The sequence below is a fragment of the Arachis hypogaea genome, chromosome 18, assembly GCF_003086295.3.
Source record: "Arachis hypogaea cultivar Tifrunner chromosome 18, arahy.Tifrunner.gnm2.J5K5, whole genome shotgun sequence".
Lineage (NCBI taxonomy): Eukaryota > Viridiplantae > Streptophyta > Magnoliopsida > Fabales > Fabaceae > Arachis > Arachis hypogaea.
In genome coordinates, this window is record NC_092053.1 from 131,819,687 (window position 1) to 131,827,773 (window position 8,087).

Sequence of the window (8,087 nt, forward strand, 5' to 3'; positions counted from 1 at the left end):
TCTGTGAGAAAAAAAATAAGCACTCGTACTCTCGTCTGGCACCACAATCTCATTAAAATCACCAACGGACAGCCATGGTCCATTATGGCCTAAATTAATAAAACACAAATAATCCCAAAGCATATTTCTTTTTTTAAATTGAAGACTCCCATACACTGAACTACAAAGCCTAAATATAGTTTCTTGTGAAAAAATTGGCACATCAAAAAAATAATCATATTCAGTCTAGATATTATTGACGATTTTGATTTGGCCAATGATAAATTTTTCGGTCCTGATTAGTTGTCGGTAGCATACTTATATGTAGTAGTGATATCATGTTATACTATTCAGTTTAATACATTATAACTGATCCGTCACCTTATAATTCGATTTTTATTGGACATTATGAATCATAATTCGACTTTATTTGCCTTCATTCTAAATTTGTAACGGACGATCTTAATAACCATTATTTTGACTTAATGACGAATGGTTATAACATCAATTCTATTCATCAACTCCATGTCTATAAAAGTGCCAATTTCTATATCTCAAAACACACACATGATAAGTTTTATTTCATGTTTAACATTCTATAATCATAGAATTTTTATATCTTTTAACACTTATTGACTTAAGCGTCGGAGTGTCTTTTGCAGTACCACCTACCCACCTACTGTGTTCTTTGACGTCCGAGTTATTCTCACTCCATTAAAAAAAAGCGTATGACAGCAGCGCAAGAGACGAGCTATACCTCAGAAGTTCATCCACACAAGAACAATTGGCGCCGTCTATGGGACGAGTAAAATAATTTTAACTCCCTCAGGTTCATAAAACTTAAATTACATTCAAATTTTTGAACCAATTTCAACAATCTTGTTTAAGATTTTATTTAATACCTCTTATCAAATTTCAATCTATCGTAACTTTTTATAAAGTATGTACTTTATATATTCAAATTGCTTCCCTTTTACGTATCATAATATTTCACATTTCATAATCGATCATGGACCAATCCGAGAACAAACTCGATTTTCAACCAATTTGAGTACAAACTCGCCTATCAATTTCGCTAACTTTTTCAAAGTTCTCTACTTACATAAGTAAAATTATATATTTTATTCACACATACTTTTACATTTATATTTTGTGTAACTAATATTTACTAATTTATTAGTTATATTCACCTCTCAATATATGTTCTATACTTTATGCTATTAAATTTTATGTTATTATTTGTCTAATGCAGAAAATTAAATAAAAAATAATTATAAACATGCAAATTTGCTATTTTTGCACAAAAAATATACTTCATAGCTAAATAAAATTTATTATATCATTCAATTAACAAGTTAATGCAAATTCTATGAAATAAAGTTTAAATATTAACAAATAAAATTAAATAATTCACATTTGACATGTATGACATTTATGTATATCGTCTTTTTTTCTACCATTATCAATTTTTAAGGTATATTTTTCTACTTTGAACTCTTTTACTTTTACAATATATATTATTCAATCTATGTTGTGACTTTATACATATTCATTTTCTCAATTTATCTTATTCATGTCATATGACTTTCACTATAAATTATAAATATTCAATAACTAATTGTTTTGAGCGAGAAAGTCATCAATAAGTTGTTGTGAGCCGAAAAAATTTTCAAGACAATTAACCATTATATCCTTGGACCATACAATCAATTCCGTCAATAGATATCTATTTTTGAACTTTTCAGTTCACATACAATCAAATGTTATATGTATGTCATGAAAAATTGTTCTTAAGTGGAAAAGTATCCCCACACAACTATTTTGATTGAATAACTCTTACTACTCAATTATTTTTTGAATAAATGCCGACATAATAACCCGACTAAGCTTGGGGCTCACCATATCATTATTCATTCACCTAACTTTTTACCGAGTTATAACTCATTTAATTTTCTAAGCTTAGCTTTGATCATATGATCGGCAGACAAAACTTGGGAGCTTTGATTCGTCACCTTATAGCTTGGTCTTTATTGTGCATTATAAATCATAACTCGACTTTATTTGCCTTCATTCTAAGTTTGTAACGGACGATCTCAATAACCATTATTCTGACTTAATGACCAACGATCATAATATCAACTCTATTTATCAACTCCATGTCTATAAAAGGCACCAATTTCTATATCTCAAGACACACACATGATAAGTTTTATTTCATATTTAACATTCTATAATCGTAGAATTCTTATACCTCTTAAACACTTACTAACTTAAGCGTCGGAGTGTCTTTTGTAAGTACCCACTTACTATGTTCTTCGATATCCGAGTTATTCTCACCCCATTAAAGAAAAGGCGAATAACAATAGCGCAAAAAACGAGTTATACCTCAGAAGTTCATCCACACAAAATATATATATATATATATATACGGATAAATTCTACCCGATCTTCTTTAAAATAATATGTAATTTATTTTCTATAATGTATCAACTTCTAATTAATTAGATATTATTTTAATCTGATAACTAATTATACTTATAACTTGAGTTACTTCAATTTAATTAGAGTTAATATTTTAATCATAATAAAATTATTATTTAAAATGGATGAATATTTAATTTTTAAAATATTAATAACCAAATTTCTTTTTTTCTCTCAAATTATTCTTTTTAAAAAAACACTTTTGACTTCTCATTACTTGAAGCACATTATTAATTATCACCCTTCAATGTAATTGTTCACGATGTCACCGTGATAGTAGTTAAATACTTTGAATATTATTATTTTATCTATTTTTTTTTGTCCTTTTTCAATATATTTTTACTAAATTATAAATCGGTGAACTTTTAAATTTTTAAATGAATCTAACTATTTATGCTAAAATTTTAATCTTACCAGATCTAGATAAAGGGTAAAAAATTTTGATATGGAAATAAAATGAGTGATATACTTTAACATGGTAATTTTTGGTGTTTTTTAAAATTGTGGAGTATACAATCGGACCCTCCGATTTCTGTTTAAAAAGTTAAAAAAATTCAGAGTACACAAATCGGAGGGTCCGATTTGTGTTAAAAAATTTGAAAAAATTCAGAGTATACAAATCGGACCATGCGAGTTGTTTGATTTTAAAATTTTGCTTAATAAATCGCATGGTCCGACTTGTGGTTAGGCAAATATGAATTTCGGAAGCTAGAAAACGGACCCTCCGAGTTGTTTGTTATTATCAATTTTTGTATGAAAGGAAGAACTCGCATGGTCCGAGTTCTATTCACTGACTGAGTCCAACACCATTTTTTCTTCCATATTCAAACTAAAAGTGCTAGATAAAACCGATATAAAAAATTAGAGTGAATAGCCACTCGATCCCTGACAATTATCTCGAAAAGACAACGAGGTCTTCAAGAAAAAAAAAATACCCAATTCGATCTTCTGATATTTTATTTTTGGACTGATTAGCCCTTGTGCCAAAAAAATAACATTAACTTTTTTTGGCACAGGAATCTCGTTATCCTTTCGAAGTAATTATCAAGGGCTGGATTGGTTTTTTTTAAGGGCCTCATTGTCTTTCGAGGTAATTGTCAGGGGCTATTTTGGGTTTTATTCAAAAAATTATATATCATTGTCAAATGAGATAAGAGAAAATTGAATAAAAATGAAGACTTTTTAGATTCACCTCTGTTAAAGTGTGTTCAAGTTAATTACTTGAGGGGTGAATAATTTTGGGAGTCGCGACGACGATGAAGGAATGAAGAGGAGTGAAAGCCATTACGGAGAGAATTAGACTCAGTGACAGATCTAGAAACATTTTATAAGAGTAAATTGTCGTTTTTGTCCCCAACGTTTGGAGTAAATCCTATTTGTGTCCCTAACGTTTAAATCGTCCTATTTGTATCCTTAACGTTTATAAGAGTGATTCAATAGTATCCTAGCATTAATTACATATTATGAGCGCTTTATTTTGAGTTTTAAAAATCTCTTCTTGAAGTTAGAATACAAATGTCTAGGATAGAATCGATGATATACTCCGAAAAATAGCTTATCAAATGTTGAAACTAATTCCTACAACATTTACATAATTCACTTTTCTAGGGATATAATTGAATCTAAACACAAATAGTGGGTATAATATTAAAATCGAACACATCCAAGTGAGACATAATTGAGAATGAATCACTTTTACAAATGTTAGGGATACAAATAGGACGATTTAAACGTTAAGGACACAAATAGAATTTACCCCAAACGTTAGGGACAAAAACGATACTTTACTCTTTTTATAATGGGGGCAAAGTTTATATAACATGACAATAATTTTATATTAAAAATAATATATGTACATAAAAAATTAAATATTAAATTCTCTATTAACCATTATGTATTTGTGTATAAATACATTATTATTTAACTTACTTTTAATGTGTATTTTGTATTTTAATATGTATTTTATATGAGTAATTATTTTTTATGTACATATAGCATGATTATTGTTATGATTATATTTTATTATTGTAAAATACGATTAGCCTTCAAAATATCTAATATACCAATTAAAACACTAAAATAGTAATTTAAATAATAATATATAATTTAAAATTCTATCGTTTTAGACTTTATATTTTTTAAAAATTAAGTAATTTTTTTCTTAACACTACCATCAAAATTTCTCTCTTTCTATATATATTACTAAACAATTATTTAAAAATTCACTTCCCAACACAATTAGAAGCAGACTCTTATTGATATCCATAGTTAGAAAAATTATTTCAATTAATGTAATTGCTACGCAAAAATTAAAGCTAATTTCAAAAGAAGATAAATAATATTCTTTCGAATTGATTTCTAAGAAATAACACTAATTTCGTTTAAATCTGAGAATTGATCATTCTAACGAACATCTAATATAAAATTCTTAAATTGACGGTTAAGTACCAAAAGTTGAGTAAAAAATTGTTGTGAGGTCAAATTTAATAATCTAATAGGGACAAATAAATATTATTATCACATACTACTCAAAAAAATTTTAAATTGTAATAATAGTTAAAAAATCTATTGGTAAAGCTGCTAATAAAAACTAATACTAAATGATAAATCTGACAATACTCAATACATTTTTTATAGTAATATTTAAAATAAATATTTTTATTGAAAGTTAATTAAGACGTAATTATGAGAACACTTGTTTTGATCAATATTTGTCGTAAATAAAAAACGTCAAGTTTACAACTATGGCAACAATTAGATTCAAAATAAAAAAGTGGGAAAAATAGTATTATAATTTATACATGGAGGTTTTGGATTTAGTTGTTGGATACAGTGGTAAGTTAGACATCAAACTTTTATAATAAAACATGAGGTGCCGGCCAAATACATGCAGGACACAAAAATCACGTCATATAATAAGTTTTTTTTTTTTTTAAATTAGGAGTGAAACTCAAATTTACAATTTTTTAATTGAGTACGGAAAAATTATAACATTTGAGCTATAATTCGTTGGCATAATATAATAAAAAATTTTGCTTACAATAATTTCCAAAAAGAAAGAAATGCTTTTTAATGAACTAAAACAAAGAAAAGCATATGCATGAATTGGTCATGCATGTCAATTGATTTTTCCTAGGTTTGAGTAACAACAACGCATTCAAGATTCACAGAAGGGATTCATACTTTCAAGTTTCAAACTCCTAGGTCCTAACTCCTAAGAGAGTTTTTGTATTCCGAATATAACCTTGATTAGGGTTTCATACTACTTAAACAAAATGACCGCGTTACTATATAACCCTACAATAATGATAAAATAATTTGGTAGACTTTTGTGAATTTGTAGGTTATATATGCATTTTTAAAGTAAATTAAAATCCTTAAAAACATACATTGTTTAATTTCTCCAAAGTGTAGTTTTTCAAAAATCCTTACACTTGAATTAAACAAAAATTGAAATGAAAGATAAAAAAATATGTATATAATGTAAGAAGATGGGAAATAAGTTGTTCGGTCTCTTAAAAAGTAAATGTAATAGTGGAAAACATGAGAGAAAGAGTAGTGAAAGAATAAACATGGACAATACATTATAAGAAAATGTTTTAAAAATGGTAACTCATAAAAATGTTTAGTCGAGGTTTGAATTGCTACGATAGAAGAAAATCCCCCCTCCCAAAAAAAAAGAAAAGAAAAATACTATATATAAATATTTTTATAATTAAATTTAATTAAGTTGGAACAAATCTAATAAAAAATGCGTGCATATATTATTTTTTTTGTATTTTTTCAGCACAAAATTTTTTTGTTAGAAAGAACATAAATTTATTGACATAACATAAAAATTTACATATAGCACAAATATTTTTACACATAACACAAATTTATTAATATGACATAAAAAACTGTACACATAGTATAAAAATTTTTATCCATAGCACAGATATTTTGTTAATTAGATGGGTGAATTGTGATCTTTTAAATATTTCTATGGCATATATATTTTGTTATTTGAGTGTCAATGTTTTTAGACATGTAGTCTGTCAAAATTTTTTGCATTGTGTATTTTTTCGTGTGCACCAAAATTTTTGTGCTATTCATCAAAATTTGTATGATGTGAATTAAAATTGATGTACTCTAATTTTCTAAACATATATAAGAGAATAAGAAGCTAAGACGAAGAAGACGACGATAATAACGATGTTGTTGAAGAACAAATGCAAAAAGGAAGATGCTCAAAGACGACAACAACTACATTCGAAAAAGAACCACACATATGTTAGCGAAGAGAGACTTGTTCTATGGCTAGACTTTGTGTGTGTTTTGATGTAGGTATGATGAATCTTTGACTAATAGATAGATTTCATTCTTTCGATGAATTCAATATAAATATTGAGTTTGCAGAAGATATTAATCTTATGCAAATCTTTGAGTCCGTATTGGTTTTATTGTAGAAAGAAAATTTTCATATTCTTGGTCTCCATAGTTTACATAGTTTAGAGAGGATACATTCTCGAACAATATATGAGTGGATCGAAATTTGTGGATAGTTTGACGAAGGTTTAGAATAAAGGTAAGGAAGTGAGAAGAGATAATGATTTTTCGACTCTTAGGTATGTACATATTGTGTTAGAAAAAAATTTAACCCGCGTTTAAGTAAAATGTCCAATCTGAATCGTCACTTTATAAACCCTATAAATTTTTTTTCTATTTGAAATTTAGAAATAGCTATTAGACAAAATTTATAGAAAATTGAATTAGCTTTAAAACGAACTTTGAACGAAGTCATTCGCATAACAACAACTTGAGAAATTCACGAAATATTGCTAGTATATCAGGCTGGTTGGTTATAGTGTGATTTTTTAGTTTAATCTTCTAACAGATTTATCTACCTAATTAAATTTGAATTTGATTTTGTATTAAACTTAAAGAATAAAGATATTTTTCTTATCCTTTTATGTAGCTAAAGATTATTCAAATTCAATAAATATAAAATTAGTTATGACTATATTTTAAAAGGTTTAAGATTATTTATTGTTAGTTAGGATTTATTTTCATATTTTTCAAATTTTAAATTAGATATGTTAGTGTTTTTAGTATATTATCTTTTAATATTTTATCATGAAAGTAAAATTCAAATTACTATGAATTTAATTAATGAATTAGTTATTGAATAATAAATATGATAAAGAAAAACTGAGATGTTACAATTAAACTGAATAACATAAAAAATTTAAAGGACTATTCGCATCATTTACTGATACAATATTATATTATTATACATCTTTAATAACAATTACTCTCCTAATTTAAATGAATTAAAAATATCAACTTATTTTCTCGAAATATCTAATAATACCTTTAATTAACTTAGTTGAATAGATATTAATTACATTACACGTGTTCATTTATTTAAAAATATTTTTTATTTATTAATACAATTTTAAATCCCATTAAAATTCATTTATTACTTTTTTAAACACATGTCTATTATTTTATTTGAAAAATTATTTAAAAATTAAAAGAAAAATGAGTAGATAAATATATGTTCAACAAATTTGGCACGTGTTGTTAGTCACCAAAAAAAAAAAATTTGAAACATGTGTCAATCCTTGACCTTTTTTATTCAAAGC